Below are 19,156 nucleotides of genomic sequence, written 5' to 3'. Positions count from 1 at the left end.
AAGAAATGACTCTCTCATCTTGAATGTGTGCTCTTCAAGGCATCCATGGGGAGAAATAAAAAAAGTCAAGATGGTGGCCATGACCCTTTGTAATGTATTTCAATAGTCACTATCATAACTTTTTAAACAACAACTTCTGCAGTAATCCCTGGTGCCCTGTATTTTTCTTCCTTAAATGTAATACCTTACATTTCTTCTAACTGAAGAACATCTTGTTCCTCTCAGCCCAGCCTTCCATCCTGTCTAAAAGATTGCAGTCTCATTATGTCAGCCTGGCTGTTAGGTAGACATGCCAGTTTTGTCTTTAAATTTGATAAACAGTTCATCAATTCCATTATTCAGGTCATTATTAAAAATGTTAAATAATTTTGGCCCTACAGGACTTCGCTGGTTACTGTTCTCCAACTTGATGTATAGCTCTCAGTGCTGACTCTCTAAGGGTGGCTAGCCAGCCAGCTGGAGACCCACCTTACTGTAACACCATCTAAACCACACTTGAAACAGCTTGTCAATGAAGATGTCATGTGGAATGTTGTCAAAAGCTTTGGTGAAATCAGGGTAGATTATACCCATAGCATCCCCCTTTCAGGTAAACACTTAAGTGGTTACCTTGTCAAAGAAGAAGACAAACATTTGTCTCATATGACCTATTTTGGATGAAACCATGCTGACTCTTAGCGATCACAGCACTGTCTTCAAGATGCTTAAAAATGCCTGGTTTATCATTGCTCTAATATATACTGTGTACTCAACTATCTGAACATTAATAAGTCCAAGACCAAGGTAGCTGTTTTTGGGAAGAAGTGGAGTAGGGATAACTGGAACCTGGACAGGGAACATATAGATCAGGTTAGATCAGTTTAAGCTTTCTCTATACTTCGGAATCATTTTTACAGAAACAGGTTCCTGGCTCCCACATTTCAAGAGGAGTTCTTTAAAGGCTACAACTTGTGCCAATGCCATATGCCAACTCACCAACCATAGCTAGCCAGGTTGCCTAATTCCAATCATAAAGGTATACAGCAGCAAAATAGTCCCTATGATTACATACAGTGCAGAACTGTGGGGATATAGAAATGCTCTCTTATTGGAACAGATGCAGTCTACTTTTTTGGAATGCATCTTCAGGGTGGACAAATACACACCAACTCCAGCAGTAAGGGCAGAGTTAGGTGTACCCCCTATACAAACTCATCTAGTAATTAAAATATTCAACTATTGGCTGAAGACCTTATTTCAGGTTACCCAAGCTGTGTTTCAAACAGCAGACGCTTAATATGCCTCCTCGCACTTGGGCTGCCCAACTTTCAAATGTCATCTTACAATATGGATTCTCCATCCAATTCCAAATCCAATCAGATCTGAAGGCCAAGAAAAGCTTCAAACAAGGGTTTTGGATGTGGCTGCCCAAGGTGATATTGCATCCCTTAAACATGCTAAGTCCTTGAAGTGGTTGACTCAACACAAATCAGCCTGCCAGATAGAAGAGTATTTAACAACTTATATGCCTCAACATCTTAGAAGAGTCTTCTCTAGAGCATGTTTTGAATGACTAGATTCTATGGTAAGATATGGGAGGTTCCATGGAGTTCCATTTGAAGAAAGACTGTGTATCTGTGGTGCACAGATACTGAAGACATTGCACATACCCTGTTTGATTTCAAACTATATTCTGCGGAAAGGGCTGTTTACTTAGATCCTTATTTAAACACTAAAAAAAAATATTGGAACAATATTGGAGAAACTGTCTTCCTTCTTACAGGGAATGAACCTACATATCACTAACAAGACTGCAATTTTTATATGAAAGGCCATTTCAAAGTGGATAGACTACCTAGAACAGATTGAGGTTATATATAGGGGTGACAGTTTTTTATGTATATGTCCTACTGTTTTCTCTGTATTGGTTTTAGAGTTTTTTGATATGCTCAGATGACTAATCAGTAATGTTTCTTGTATTGCTCTAACATTTTTCCAGGTGTTGATGCTACACAATGAAATATTTGGCTACTCCTGGAACTTAGTGTAAGACTACTCATCTTTGTATTAGTTGGTACACCCCAGGACCTCTAGAATCAAAGAGTGGGCAAGGACCTCAGAGGTCATTTAATTCAATCCCATGCTCAATACAAAATCGGCTAAAGCATTTCAGGAAGATGGCTATCCAACCTCTATTTGAAGACCTTCAGTGAGCAGGATCGTACCACTTCATGAGGCACTGCATGACAACTCGTACAGACAGTATTTGACCAAATGTATTTTTCTGTAGCTTCAACCCAGGTACTGATCCTGTTCTCCACAGCAACAGAGAACAAGTCTACTTCTTCCCCTATACAAAAACCCTTAGATATCTTAAGATTACTACCATATCTTCCCTCAACCTTATCTTCAGGCTAAATATACCCAATTTCTTTAACAATTAGTCATAGGATTTTGTTTCCAGTACCCCCATCTTCCTGATAGCCCTCCTCTGAACTTATTTAAGTTTGCCAATGCCCTTTTCAGGTCATGGTCTGAAAATTCAAATCAAACTTTGATTTGAAATCACTTTTACTCTTAAGGAGGTGAGCTGACCTACTCTGCCTCATGTTAGGATGTCTATCTTTTAACAGACATTGGAGCCAAACTCATGTGCATTGTATGATGCGATGGAAGTAAAAGCAGGTGTTTTTCTGTACTTTCTGATCTCATTGCAAATTCTACAAACACACGCCTGCTATGGGGAGTAGATGTCTACATATTTTACAGTACAGTTACATTGTCAGATCCAGACAGCTGAGGGCAGTAATCAGGACACAGATGTTGTGTTGCTGTGATACTCAAAGAAACCCTGGATTTCAAATTCTTTAAATAAAATAAAATTAATTTTAAAACAATGTCTTTCTCAGTTTGCTACAATAAAGAGGCCAAGATTCTATGAAATAAAACCAAAAGCACATAAACAAGTGGATCCTGCCAGCCCAAAGTCTTCCTAGCTATTCTTACTAGGAAGAAATCCCTCTTGAAGGCATTATGACATACATTTGATTCGACATGTAAATATTTAAAAGAACATAGAAATAACCCATTTCCATCCTGGTAACAGAGCTGACCTTTTTGGCATGAAAGGAAGAATATTATACATAAGTTTCAGCCAATAGCAGTTTTAATATTTATCAAGTGCACTGTCATCTAATACTTTCTCCCTTATTGCTTACTTTGTCTTGAGGAAGAAGTATAATAATTTTTACTCCTAATATGCTGTTTTACTACTTTGACCTTTTTGTATTTCATAGTTTGACTGGGAAACGTATAAACTCCATTTCTCATTGACTCATTGAGCAGTAAACACAGACAGGGATGAAACAGACAACACACCAAAAAGAAATTGTCAAAAGGTCAAAGTAGAAGGATGTCTCAGCATTACTGTTTAAATATATGACCAGGGTAAAATCTGGCAATCCGTTCCAATAAAAACTACTGTTAACTTTAGCAAAGGAAAATATTAACCTGTTGTGAAACAATTTAAACCAGCAAAAGGATTGGTTATTTCGTATCAGGACAGCACAGCTTGTGACCCAAGAATATAAACAAAGCTTGGCAGCCTCTATGATGGACCGCTAAGGTCATAGAAAAGGACAATAATCACACACAGCCAATTTTGAAGAATTTATATAGAATGCATTCAAGTATATACAGATACATAAAGGTGTCAGAGTCTGAGAATATTATCAAAAAAAGATGTTTGACTCATTGTGTTGTTTTGTTTAGAACTGTGGTCCATTTTAGGGTGAAACACAGATACAATCCTGATTATGAGAGGTTGTGGTAAATGGTCACTCACTGGAGGCAAAAGAGATAGGATGCCCTGTGCTGATTTAAACACGTCATGAAACTCTACTTCAGTAGGTTGCTTCACCACACTGCAGATGGCAGAGTTGTAAAAGCTGTGCCATGGGACAAAAACATTAAGAGCTTGCAGTGCTTGCTTAGGTACATTAATCTGATGGATGGGACGGGATGATTGAATGTCTTGATTGCAATTATCACTCTGATTATACTTACACCCCCAATGGTAACCCCAACTGCAGCTTTGTGATGATTGGAGTGCAGAGAGTAAACTACTGTCATCTTTGACAGTATTGCAGAAGTAAACAGGGCAAACAGTTGGTACATTTTAAAGACAGTGTAGCATGTCATTTTCCTGATTCAGACTCCTAAAGCAAAAATGAGGGAGAAGGGACTACCAGTGTTGGCTTCCTTCAAATGATGTATTGTGAAAGTCCTCACAAATGCCCAAGTACAACATAATACATGCTTCCTTTGTCCCACATGGATGAAATGGTGTATTAAAGGAGGGGGGAACTTGTGACTTTTCAGGCATTGCTGAATTATAGCTCTCACCAACCTTCAAACAAGAAGTGCTGGAAGTTTTAATTCAGCAAGATCTGGAAGGCCACAGATATCCTACCAATGATCTTTGAGTAGATGCTGCTGCACTAGGTGGCTTTAAGAAGATCCACTATTTTAAGGGTGAGATTTGCTCTCACAACAATGAATGGTCACTCTAAAATTCCATTTCTCAAAACATCTCCTAAGTGGGACAGGTAGAGGAGCAATTAGACAAAGAATGATATGCAGAGGAGGGAATATATTTATACATTTATTGATTTTACAGTGTTTATAAATTGCACCAATCTTCAGACCCTATGCAGTATTCAAGGTTATAAAGAATAAAGTTATTCCTATTGCCCCAGAGAGAAAGACCAGACCCAGATGGTTAATAACAAGGATTGAGATTCTGAACAGAAGGAGCTTCCTGACTGTATGGGGGAAGCCAGTGAAACAGGCTGCCAGATGCAGCGGTGAGTTCTTCATCCACTAGAAGTCTTTGACCAGAGTCTGAATGATTGTCTGTCAGATAGGTTGTGGTGCATCCTGTTCCAGTAGATGACCACTAAGGTCTTTTTCAATTCTATGATTCTGTGAAATATAGGGATAATTGTAAAGAAAACTAGATGGCAAAGGACTTCATCCTGGGCCACAATATGGTCTTAGGTGCCTTCCAAAATCTTAGAAGAAGTTGTCTGGGGGCAGCTTGTTCCTCAGTGCAGGAACTACTACATAAAAAAACAGCTTTCTGGTCCATGCATATCTTACGTCAAGTGGATGTGGGAGCTTCAGCAAGCCTTCCCTTGATGACCAGAATGAACCAGCCAATTATTTGACTCTGGCCCTCTAGTAAATGAAGTATGATGACACTGTGCCTAGAAAGATAACAAAATTAAGCAAATGATGAAATGCCTTAAGAGAGCTTCAAAATTGACCCTGAAATGAAGAAGTTAAGTAAATGTCAGATTTTAAAAGAACTCTTCTGCCAACTGGCATATGTCTTAATGGACATCTTACCTTAAAGCAGAGTTGATAAAAATAAGGAATTATATAAAAAAAATTAGATCTCCTACTCGAAGGTGGGAAAGAAGACAACTGGGTCAGCAAGGGGAGGACAGTAAGGGTAGCTTGACCTTGGGGATGCTTAAGAATTTGCTTTGGCATCATTCAAACATTCTTCCGCCTGGCAGCAGTAGACAAACTATGCCATCCACTAGTGCATTTTCTGCAAACACATACTTATTTTGGCCTGTCAAGCTTTTGCTTATGTATTGAAGACTCAGAGTTTAAAAAAGCAGTTGTAGTTGTTGTTAAGGTAAGGGTGTGTGCATGCTTTATTGCTTTTTTATCCTGCTGAATATAAACACAGGGTGAGTCTGGGGCCATAGTTGTTTGGCTGTAATATTGTATGCCTGGCTGGAGAGAGAGGGGGGGGGAGAGAGAGAGAGAGAGAGAAGAAAAAAATTGACTGCAGAATCTATTGCTTGAACTTGGTAAGTAGGTTGAGTAGTGATCCATGCCAAGCTGCTACTCAAACTGCAGGAAAATTAGGCAAGGTAGTGATTTTTATTGTTATTTCTTGAATGAGATTTATGTTCCTGCATTGATATTTAGGCCTAGACCACTAAAATATGATGATGTCATCACTTAGATGTCATCTTTAAGAACCTGTATTGTCATACACATTTCATAATTCTCCCCTCCCCCTTTGTCCCCCCCATGTGGACACTCATGGCATGGACCAGGTTTACTAATACAAAGAACATTAGTAGATGACTGTTTTCCTTCTGTGTTAATGTGTATGGCATTTAAGAGTTTATTTTAAAAACTGAAATCCCTGCTGGAAACTACATATAGATTATTTATTATTATTGATTTGACTTTATTAGCCGCCCAACTCCAATGGACTCTGGGTGGCATACAAAACTGAAAAATCCATAAAAACAGATTAAAATGTCATGCACAGATAGACAGAGAGAGGGCAGGAAGAAGGAGATTCTTTTCTTTTCTTTTTTAGAAAAAAGGCCCCAAGATTGCCTTGTGTCCAATTTTCTGAAACTTGTGAGTGTGGACTGCCAACCCATTCCCTTGTGAACCAGAGTGAAAAATAAGGGAGCAAAGGGCTTATTCTGAAAACTTTTTCTATGGCTTGAATGCACAACAGTGCTTTGAATTCTGCCCTCACCCACACCATGGCTTACACAACACTTGAGACGTGTTGAATTCGTTTCTTCTATTGGAACATAGCCTGGTTGGGATGTTCCAGGAGAACAGGGATATTTTGTCCCAAGCTCAAAATGAAATACATTTTCCATTTCATCCATAAGTCTTCTTATAACCCATTTAGATTCTGGTCTTTTGAATTACCTGGCTTGGAATTCTACCTCAAGGCTGGGCAACCAGCAATTGCTATGCTGCTTCTCTGTAGTATGAACTTCCTAGAAAGCCTTCATGAGTAGCAATACTAGAAACTAGCAAGATAAATCCCACCAGGCAAGAGATCTTTCCACTGTCCAGCTTACTCAATGATCTTTTAAAATATGGCCTTCTCCCCAAGACTCATTCATATTTTGCATTTAAGAAACCATCTACTTAGCATTTTTTCTTTCAGATCACAAAGCCTGAAACAAAGCAAAGTAGTACAAGTGGGCAAATGAAATTAAGATGCAAATCTTACCTAGTATTGTTAAATTAGTCCATGAAGTTAATGCTACCCTTAGGCAAGTTTTGTTTTATGGGGCCAGCAATTATGTTAATGAAAAGACAAGCAAAATGCCTGACCTTGACAAAAGGAAGAGGGTAAGCAATTCTGGAAGCACAGTATTTTTTCTATGTGTTTAACAAACAGATTTACTACAAGTAATAAAAGTAGTCTCTCCCCTCATTTTATTCTTACTTCAGAGTATAGCCTTGGGCTCATGCAGTGCAGTTCGAGCCTCACCCATCTCTAATTTTAATCTAACTTGTGTCAAGGAATAACCAAAGTAGTAAGGCTTCCATATCCTTTCTATTATTTCTCAGTCCCTTAGTTAAGAATGAGTATACAAAGTCTGTCTGAGCTACTTATTGTTGTCCTTGCGGTATTTTCTGTCATATTCTGAGGACATTATGTAGTTCTGATTTTTTTTTAAAGGCTTTGATCTATTTGGCCAAATCATTTAGATGACACCCTTCACGCTAATTGAAAAGCAAGCTCTACATGTGCAAAATGGTATTTACCGCAACATAAGCTTGCACTGAGTTTCAGCACTTCCACTGTGCAACAGAATCAGCACCCACTCAGATTCAAATTCATCTCTCCCAACTGGGCTGGGTCTCCCTTCCTGCCCTCAGTCATAACATGACAGCCCATGTGGTAGAGTACTTAGACTTAGGATCAGGACTGGGGAGACTCAGGTTCAAACCTACGCTGAGGCTTGGAAGCTCATCAGCCCAGGACTGGGGAGACCTGTCAGCCTAACCAATGTCACTGGGTAGTTGTTGTAGGGGAGGGGAAGAAGAGGGAGTGCTAAGTATGTATTGAGCTCCTGGAGGAAAAGGCAAGACAGAAAGCCGACAAATAAAATCAATGAAATAATCTTGATTTCTTGATGTAGTGTACTATGGCTGTTCAAATCTATCTTAAATAAGTTCTGGCATAGTAGAGTAAATATGATAACAGATGCCACATGAACACTTTGTACCACAAGATATTTCTCCATTTTGAAACTGAGAAGGAAAAAAGAGCTAGGGAAAGACCACGGAAAATTCCCCGATAATGTAGAGGTCAAGTTACCCACTAACTTCCTCCTCCTCCTTCCTTCTATATAGTCATTTATATAATCCAAAAAGAATTTTGGAGCTGAATTTGGGAATGGTACAAGACAGCCATTAAGGGAGAAAGGAAGGAGCGAGGTATGAAGAGGGGCCTTGGAGAAGGGATTACCCAGTCCTGAGATCTGAGACAGAAGCAAGAAACTCAAAATAACCCCTTCTAGCTGGCCTACCTCAAAGGGCTGACATCAGTCTTTACAGACATAGTAGGGATAATAGGAATGCCCTTTATTGCAATAAGGTAAAATTACAGTATCTTGAAATTCTGTCCAAGTTTATCTCTAACTTCATCTTATACTAAACAAAATCAAGGAAATGTTATTTTGAGCTCCTTTCTCACTCTTCCTGCTATCTCAGGACTGGGTAATCTCTTCTTCAAGTGCTTCCTTAACAGCTTGCCCCTTCCTTTCTCCCTTAATGGTTCTTTTATAATTTTTCCAAGGTCAGCTCTAAATTCCTCTACAGGTACTTTGCTCCAAAGAACTACAATCTAAAATTCAACTCTGGGGAGATAAATTTAGGTATGAGTAAATAACGAGGATCTGTTAGCCTGAATTCAGGTATAAAGGTATCTAATGTACATGCATATTCATACTTACACACAAACACTAAGGCACCAAGCAGCTTACGAACTAGCATTGGGCAGTGGAGGCAGTCATTTCCATCCCCCAAAGGCACCATTTTGCATCAAATGGGGGAGATTCGGACTATAAGTCTATCATCACTATTTGTTGTTGTTTATTCGTTCAGTCACTTCCAACTCTTCGTGACTTCATGGACCAGCCCATGCCAGAGCTTCCTGTCGGTCGTCAACACCCCCAGCTCCCCCAGGGATGAGTCCGTCACCTCTAGAATATCATCCATCCACCTTGCCCTTGGTCAGCCCCTCTTCCTTGCCCTCCACTCTCCCTAGCATCAGCATCTTCTCCAGGGTGTCCTGTCTTCTCATTATGTGGCCAACGTATTTCAGTTCTGCCTTTAATATCATTCCCTCAAGTGAGCAGTCTGGCTTTATTTCCTGGAGGATGGACTGGTTTGATCTTCTTGCAGTCCAAGGCACTCTCAGAATTTTCCTCCAACACCACAGTTCCAAAGTATCTCTCTTCCTTCTCTCAGCCTTCCTTATGGTCCAGCTCTCACAGCCATATGTTACTACGGGGAATACCATCGCTATCATATCATCACTATTACTGATGCCAAAAGTGTGTGTGTGTGTGTGGGTGTCCAAAATGGTCCCATCTTTCACAAAGCATGAATTTCCCTACGTTTATTCAACTATAAAATGGAGAGCCATGGCACAATGTATGTACTTGTGTGTATCAAATTTTATTCCAATAAATAAATAAGGTAGTCCTCATTCAGCGACAACTCATTCAGCAGCTGTTCAAAGTTACAACTGTGCTGAATGAGGAGACTTACAACCGGTCCTCATAGTTGTGGCCATTGCAGCATCCCCATGGTCACATGATAGCAATTCAGGTGCTTGGCAATTGGCTCGCAGTTACAATGTTGCAGCATCCCACAGTTACATGATCACCATTTGTAACTTTCACTGCTGCCTTCCAACAAGCAAAGTCAATGGGGAAGCCAGCAGGAGGTTGCAAATAGTGATCATATGACTACACGGGATTCGCCTAACAATGGCAATTGGAGCTGCAGGAAATGCCATGGTAAGTCGGCGCAGTCAAGTGACATCGTGCTTTATGATGGTGTCACTTAGCAATGGAGTTCCTGGTCCCAATTAACTGGGGATTACCTGTAAAAGCAATTCCTAAAAACATGATAGGCTATAGAAACACCGTATTGAACTTAAAACTCCTCCTCAAAATACTCTCAAATCTAAACTATGTTCTGTCTAATGAATATACATTAGGTATGTTCTACATTTGGTATATACAGTAGACAGGGATGAATCTAGCCTACATTATATATTATATGCAGCAACATGTCTAAAATTGATTATTACAAATACAAGATTTAATCTCAAGTCTTAACACAAACATGCCAAACACATTCTGGCAAAGTATCTCAGCTCTTATCTATAGTTGATTATCTCAGCTTCTGCCTTTAGCAGAATATTCCATCTGATCTATCTATCTATCTATCTATCTATCCATCCATCCATCCATCCATCCATCCATCCATCCTTGTGTGGCGCAGAGTGGTAGGCGGAAGTATTGCAACCAAAACTCTCCCCACGACCCGAGTTTGATCCCAGTGGAAGCTGGATTCTCAGGTAGCCGGCTCAGGTCAACTCAGCCTTCCATCCTTCCGAGGTCGGTCAAATGAGTACCCAGCTTGCTGGGGAAGGTGACAACTGGGGAAGGCAATGGCAAACCATTTGATGCTTGCACAGGGGACCTTTCACCTTTCATATATATATAGGAATATATATATATAGGATATATAGGAAATATATATAGGAGATATAGGATATATATATATATATATATATATATACATACATACACACACACACACATACACACACACATATGTACATACATACATACCCAATCCTATACCATGTCGAGGGGTACCTGCAGGAAGGGGGTCAAAAAAGTCAAGATGGTGACCACATCCATGTGATCAAAGCCCCACCTCTTTTTTATATGCATTGCTGACACACCTACAGACATTCCTGGATACGCATCCCTATTTTGTGGCTGTCTGACGAAACTTCTCTTTTTCTTCTGTGTATCATCTAATTGTAATTCCAAACCTACATATATTTAGCTGTGGCTTCTGGACTAAAATGAGCAAGAATTTATATCTACCTATTGTCATTACTCCTTCTGCTGTTGGTTGTTTGTTTATTTTATTAAAGAAAAAGAATCTCCTGTTTTATTACAAAATAGTTTTGTGGTTTGGTATTTATTCATTAATGTTGCATTTTTAGGGGAAAAACTTGGTTATGGTTGACTTTATTATATTTAGAGAAAATAATTACTACAAATATAAGGCACAAGCTTCTGTTCTAAGAAGCCACAGATTTCCTACAGTCTGTGAAAAGGTGGAAGAATCACATGAAAAATACTGCAGAACAGTGATTGAAATGACAATAGATAATACCCTTTAAAAAGTGAGTGAATGAAATATAACTGTTATTGGAGTAAGCATTATTACTGTAAACCACAGTAGTTTAGGAGCAACAACCACAAAGACTCTGGCCATATTCTCCAGCTTAGAACAATAGTTAATTTTTTTCTGAAATTTTATGTATTTATTTATTCACTTTATTATATTGATTTATATAGCCGCCCATCTTGCAACTGTGAGACTGGGTAGCGAACATAGCATTACAGCCAACAAAAGCAAGCAAAGCAAGCAACAAGGAATAGTAATAATAACACAATTATTTGTCATCAAGTGTTCAGATTCACTTCAGAAATTCCCATTTTTTCCTGTGTGAAGCATACTGCACAATAATATCTGAAGACGCACATACAGTATATTTAAGGGAAAGGAAATATATGCCAGGGAAAGTGAAGTGTGAAATAAATATATACTTTATAGTATATGTTAATTTCATATCACACTTTTGTTTACATCTTGAAAACTCTATAAATGTAGATTTTCAAATGCTAAATAACCTGACAGCCAGTTCTCTAGACATCTTCCTCTCTCAATGACAGTCACACAAAATGCTGACTTGCATGTATCACAGATTCAAGTTGGCTCAGGCATAATTGTTTTCAACAGAGAACCTTCACACATATAATGGAGTCATCAGATGGTAAATGTCATGACAATACAGGATCTTCAGCTTACTATAGCCATTTAAACACTGAAAGACTTCAAGACACAGCTAAGATTCGATCCAAACAAGATAGAATACTGAACACAGAAAAATCAACTGGATAGGGGAATACATCTGGTTGGTCATAGATAGCAATTAAATAACAATAACACTCCCTTATGGGATTAAATGCACTATAATAGACATGCACATTTTCCTTAGTGTTTCAAGCAACTGTAGTGATCATTGTTTCAGAAAATGATTGCATTGAAAGCCATTAAGTAACCTGATCACTACATATTCAAGTCTGAGGTCTTACCAAGAGAACCGTGGCAAGGTTTCATGCACTCACAATTCTAATGACATAGAGTTTCCAAGAAGGAGTGTGTCCTCTTGTTCAGATAGCAGCTTCTTCTGAACATATGTTGGTAGAGAACAAAGCAAGCTTGTATACAGAATGGAATATGGAAGGCTGTCCCATTGTCCCTCCAGAATATTTGGTATCTTTTTACCAGCCCCAGCAATGTACTTATTACAGCATCCAGAACATTGATCCTGTAACAATGCTTATATTGCAAGGGGAAGAAGAGGTCTATGACCTCCATAGACACTTTTTTTAGAATAATCTCCAGAGTGGAGTGATTTGCCTGAATCTGGAGTGAGTGGAGAGAAAAGTTGAGTGGCTTGTAATTTTAATTAAAATCTCCTCAACATCTCCCCACAATTCAAGCATTACTAGATACAGTAGACTATTGGTCAGTCTTAACCATTTGTTGTTATTTTCTTGCTTGCAAAACATACTTTTTACACAGATCTATGGGAAGGAAAAAAGGCAGAACGTAGTGCAACAATATTCTGAACTGAGTCTTGTATATCAATTCTTGATTCTTAATTTTGGGCTGGCCCCCGAGAGTTGAAATCTTAGTTAATTACATCCACAGCCATAGGCAAGGGGAGGGGAAAAGCAAGCAATCCTGATAGAAGCTATAATGTCACCATAAATGCTGTGGATTAGCAGCCATGGAAAAAAAAACTAATCTTAAGTAAGCCTTGGTAAAGAAACTCATAATTAAACAAGATACTGCAATAGATTGCAATTAATATTCCCAATAAGGAAAGCCCATTTGTATCTTCTTGGCAAACAACAACGGCTGTTGCTATATAAGACATTTTCAGGCAAACATCTTAATTAAGGCTGCAGTGAAGGTTCAGCTAAGATCTGGATGGAGTGCATAGAATTTAGGTTGAATGTAATTTACTCTAAAAGCAAAGACAGTTGCTCCAGCAAGAACAGATGTAAAATCATTTTGCTATTGACTCTGCCAGGAGTGGCTTTGGGGATGAACACCAAGAAGAACATAATCTGGCCAGCACTCATCCTTTTCAGGAAAACAAACAAACAAACAACCCAAAACATCAGATGGCCAGTCCAGGAAGTGCAGCGAAGGAGAAAGCCTCTGAGGAAATCCTTCCCTCTCTTTTGAGCATTTTTGTGTTGGGAAAAGAAGAGAATAAGAAAAAGCCAAATCTGCCCATTTATATATATTTTAAGAGTAACTAAAATTCCACTCTACCCCTAAACAGTGTTGAAATATATATCTGAGTATTTCATTCCAAATCTGGCCATCAGTCAGCCAGTGTGGAAACCTGCTTCTTGGGTTCATCTCTACTACCATGTTGCTATTAAGCCACTGAAGGAGTCTGCCTTAGAGGGCACAAAGCAGGAACTACAGTGGAGATGTGGGAAGCATCAAGGAAGGGGTTTCATAAATGGAGCAGGAACACCAGGGGAGCTCCAATTAGACCATGAAGCCCATATATTGATATTTGTAAACCAAATGAAATACACCCACTGTACGGTATTTGTTCATAGTGTGTGATAACCCTAATCTTGTTAGAATAAATGTATTTCCTATAGGAGTGGAACCAGTGGCCTTACAGATGTTACTGAACTGCAATCCCAGCCTTATGAAACATTGCTCCCCTCCCCTTTGTCCTAGTGGGCAATCTTTTAGTCACTTATTTTTGGAAAGTGCAAGGGCTTCAATGAGAGAAAGGATGATACAGAGTGAATGGGTCTGTATACCTATGTGGGACAGGACAGGACTTTCTGAAATCTGGGATTAGATGATGGAATATGTTTCCCACCCCACTTCAGTAATGTAAAACAGTTTGGAGGTGTTTCCAATTCTGATCAAAGAGGGATCCAGAAACCTCCAAAAAGGAGCTTGGGGCTACCCACCCCTGACCTGAAGGATTAGACAGGATACAGTCCAGTTCAGAATTGATCATCCATATGTCCATACATTTCCAACAATTGTTTTTTATAGAAAGTATCAGATTATGTGAATCTCACCCTCCAACAAAGTGTAAGAGAAAGAATGTATATTTATTTGGACAGAACCATACTATTTAATAACTGCAAAATTAGAAAGGGCATGTTATTCAAATACATAACTATATTTATTTTGTTAGAATGTGTATTTGAAAAGAAATTGTCAACAGAAGAATAAACGATCCATAAAAGCCACATTATATTCTGTTCTCATACAGTTTGAAATTAGTGAAATATAATGAGGCCTAATATAAACATTTTTTTGAAAAAAATCTATGTTTCATTTTTCATTTTGGAACAAGTAAAAATTCATCTGTTACAGCCAATGAAGGGCAAAGACAGGATGGCTTTCTGAATGGGTTATAAACAGTAGAACAGATCTCCAGTATTTATGGTATTGCAGGTCACCATACCTGCCTCACATCAGGAGCAGAAATAAAGACATGCTTTATGCAATGTATCTTATACAAATGTTTTGCTCCTCCCCAACTCTTAGTCTTTCAGCACATATTAGCCCTGTTCTTACAACACACTTGGCACTAACCTAGGCAAAAATCCTTACCAGTGGTTCTGACAGCACAAAGTTACAATAAGGTCAAATATCACCATTTTGCAAACTTAAAATATCTGGCCACTTTCTCCAGGAAATACTTAATAACCCATGAAACTTTACATCAAGAGAGCCCACACTGGCGAGGACTTCCGGTGGGGACATGGCGGACTGAACAGCTGTGCCCGCGAGCTCCATGGGCAGTTTTTTTGCGCTCAGGCTGGTTTCTCCTGCAGTCCAGGAGCATTTTTTCGGATCAAGGAAAACGCTCGGAATCAACCCATTTGTCCTCCAGATGGTGAACTGCAGCCAGGAGATGGTAAACAGCGTTTGCGATCAATGGGTAAGAGCTTGCTGGGAGGCTGGGACGTCACCATTTCCAAGCCGTGCTGCAGCCTTAAAGGGACATTAAGTCCAGCTACCCCATTTCTAAAGTATTTGTACCCTAAGAGAGGCTTTCCACATTAAGGAGAAATGATCTCTCTTGGTGCTCATCGTTATTTTTGTGACTAATATTTTTTTTTAAAAAAATCTTTTTAAGCTTTGGATTTTGCTTTACATCCAATACTAAGGAAGGTTGAGAGTATATTATCATCTCCCTGTCATTATTTTTGTGCTAATTTTGAAGATTTTAGCATTTTTAGCACATAGACTATTGCAATGCACTCTACATGCGGCTACCCTTGAAGAGTATCTGGAAGATTCAGCTGGTCCAGAATGCAGTGGCGCAGACAGTTATTGGTGCTGCTAAATCAGCACATGTGACACCACTGTTACGCAAGCTGCATTGAATACCAGTTTGCTTCCGGGTCCAGTTCAAGGCGTTGGTTATCACCTTTAAAGCCCTACATGGCATGGGACCAGGCTACCTGAGGGACCATCTCATTCCCATAACATTGAACTGCCCTACCCAGTCAGGCAGAGAGAACATGCCACAGATCCCATCAGCAAAGGAATTTCATCTGGCAGGGTCCAGGAGGTGGACCTTCTCTGCAGTGGCACCCGTCCTTTGGAATATCTTGCCCCTGGAGTTGAGATGGGTTTCCTCGCTCCCAGCCTTCCAGAAGAAATTGAAGACCTGGTTCTGCCGCCTTGCTTGGAAGGCGGTAACAGCTCCACCTGGGGGTGGTTAGTGCCATAGCACCCCCTATTAATTGCTATTCCATCTCCTCTTGGATTCTATATTTATTATCTTATTTATGTTTTTAGATTGTGATTGAGGTTTAGATGTTTTTATTATTGCTTTTATTGCGAACCGCCCAAAGTCCCCCATTGGGGGAGATGGGTGGTAATATAAATTTAATAAGTAAATAAATAAATAAATTTTCCTACACAATGAATCTGCCGTTCTGAACTTTTACTTTCCTGCTGCTACTTCCTCTGGGAACTGTCTGTTATCTTGCCTTCAATCTGTAAAGTGAGTTTGGAAACTTTCCATTACCTTTTATTGATGCTGGTTAAGTACCCTGGGAGCACCATAATTTACTGTGTGAGACATGGAGGATCTCAATCAGGTTCTCTCCAACTTCCATTGAGATATTAAGCAAGATTTTAAGCAGATTTTTTCTGATTCCTGCCAAGTTATTATGCAAGACATTCAGAGCATTATGGAAAATATGCGGTCTAAAATGTGCCATCTGGTTGGGGATGTTGTGGATGAAATTGAAGAATTTAACAGTGATAGAAATATTTCTGCTAAGAGTGAGAGTGGAGCCCCTGTTGAAATGCCAGATGAAATGACAATGCTGAATTGAAGAGTTTAATGGAGAAATTGAGCTGCAAGACATGAGTGAATTTGATTTTCTGATGGAATATTATGGAAAAGAAGGGGTTATTATGTATGGGAAATTTTTTGAGGAGAAGTCTGTGTTTGTGAGGGGAGCAGTTGGGCTGTTTGATTTCTTTAAGAAAATAGCTCTGTGCTTATTATGGGGATATGTAAATGCTTTGGTCTATTTTAAAGTGGGTTAAGGGGCTAAAAATATTTATCTGCATGGTCTTTTGGCTTTGGAGGATTTTATTTATCATTAATGATTGGGATTAAGATTATTGTTTTTTAAAAAACATTAATATTAATGCATGTTTGTTGTATTATTAATTATAATGGCAGACAATTTATATGTTTTTTTTAATTTTTTTGATCTTTATTATAGTAGACGGGAATGTATAGAATAATAGTAGGAAGGGAATAATTAAGTAATTGTTATTTTGGGGTGTAATTGATTAGGTGACATATTTTTTTTCTTTTCTTTTAATATAAGAGGAGGGAGCAATGGCATTTAGTGATTTTTATAATGTGCTAAGGGGTTGATTTATAGAAATAATGTGATTTTGGTTTAATATAGAGTAAGGGATTGTTTATAGAAAAATTGTTGTATATCCTTGATGTTTAAAGTTGGAAGTCACTTCTTTTTGTAATCTATTTTTTAAAAAATTCTCTTGTGTTTTCACACTTTTTAGGGGTTTTTTTTTTTGTAGTTTTTTTGTTTTTCTGTATCTTTTATCTTTTTCCGAAACTTAATAAAATTATTTTAAAAAGAGAGAGAGAGTCCAAACTGGCCAAGCAAACAGGAAATCAGTCTTTGGAAGGTGTGTTCTATGTTGTCAGGCCTTGACAGTGTGTTTTACAACTGAGATCCTTGCTTTTTCAGCCACATACTTTCTATAGCTTTTTTTTTTTCCCTTGGAGGACTAGGTATGGAAAATGGCTTTAAAAGTTTCTACAACACCTGGGATAGGGTGGACTTAGTTTAACACTTTGGATCCTTGCTTCTGCCTTGAAATCCTGTGGGTTAGTTGATTGGATCTATTGTCCCCTTTTGGGCCTTCTCATGACACATTAATCCCCATTCTGTATCCTTTAATCTCTAAAGGATTAGACCTAAGAGAGGAAGATATTAGTAACTGAGCTCTGGTAGTGTTTGCCAGAATCTTCCATATGTCAAAACCAAAAAATAAGCCCAAATGATGAGAGAGAGCTAACTGCCTACCAGTTTACTGAGAGTCTCATTCACTATAAATGGCTAATTATGCTGCTATAATGTTTACCACTGTCTGTCTGTCACTGCTTATGTGGATTAGACTCCAAACAATACATGCCCAGGTGTATTTTGACTTTTATGACCTCTTACATTCATCGGGTCCAACGCGGTGGCGCTGCGGGTTAAACCGCTGAGCTGCCGATCGGAAGGTCGGCGGTTCGAAACCGCGCGGCGGGGTGAGCTCCCGTTGCTCGTCCCAGCTCCTGCACACCAAGCAGTTCGAAAACATGCAAATGTGAGTAGATTAATTGGTACCGCTTCGGCGGGAAGGTAACGGCGTTCCATGAGTCATGCCGGCCACATGACCACGGACGGGTCCTTAGGCTCCAAGGCTTAGAAACGGAGATGAGCACCGCCCCCTAGAGTCGGACACGACTGGACTTTACGTCAAGGGAAACCTTTACCTTTACCTTTTTACATTCATCGGGTCCTTCACAATACCTATATGCTCCTTGACATCATGAATCCCATTGTGAGATATTAAGATATTAAAGGAACATGCTTCACAACAAGTACACGTGTTTTCTTTTCCAGGATTTATAACTGTATACACGCAACACTTTCAGTCACTGAGTGTTCTATGGGATTCAGTGGTATACAAGATGAATGAATAAATTAAAAATAATTAAATTGGAACCTGGGATTATCAGAACCTAATTTGAAAAGTGAAAATGAGCGAGATTGGGACTATTGGCATATATGAGTCGCACTTTTCTTAGAGGATAAGACTGTCAATGACTATCCATTACCTTCCAGTGTCCTCTATATTCCCCTCCATTATCAAAAACAGTAACTAGGGAACATATGTGAGAAAGGGCTGTAGGATTCATGTCTCACTTCTGGCCTCTGTATAAATATCTGGCTGCACTGAGGACAGAATTCTGAACTAGATAGGATCTATCACAGCTCTTAGAATCCTAATTAGTAGGATTCAAAACTGAGCAGCTATTAGTAGTGAACTTAATGGGATGTGACAGCACAGATTATTGATCAATGGCCAGAAGGAAGAAGTTATGGAGAACATTTCTTTATCAAGACACTTATTTTAATTTGGCCTGAGCTGAACAATAAGATGTTTTAATATTCTCAATACAATTTCCAAATAATTATCAGTGAGCATGCATTTGGATATCAGTTATGTAAACAGAGTACCATTCTGGAAGAGGAAAAAAATGCCAGAGATTCCTAACAGAATGGTAACATAGTCAATAAATATGCAGTTGAACTATTTATCATCTAAATGCCATACCCTCTTGGGACAAGACTGCTGTTGTGTAGGCCTGATCATTTTGCAGCATCAGAGTCAT

The sequence above is a fragment of the Candoia aspera genome, chromosome 2 (genome assembly GCF_035149785.1).
Source record: "Candoia aspera isolate rCanAsp1 chromosome 2, rCanAsp1.hap2, whole genome shotgun sequence".
Classification (NCBI taxonomy): Eukaryota; Metazoa; Chordata; class Lepidosauria; order Squamata; family Boidae; genus Candoia; species Candoia aspera.
Note: the sequence above shows the minus strand (reverse complement) of the source record.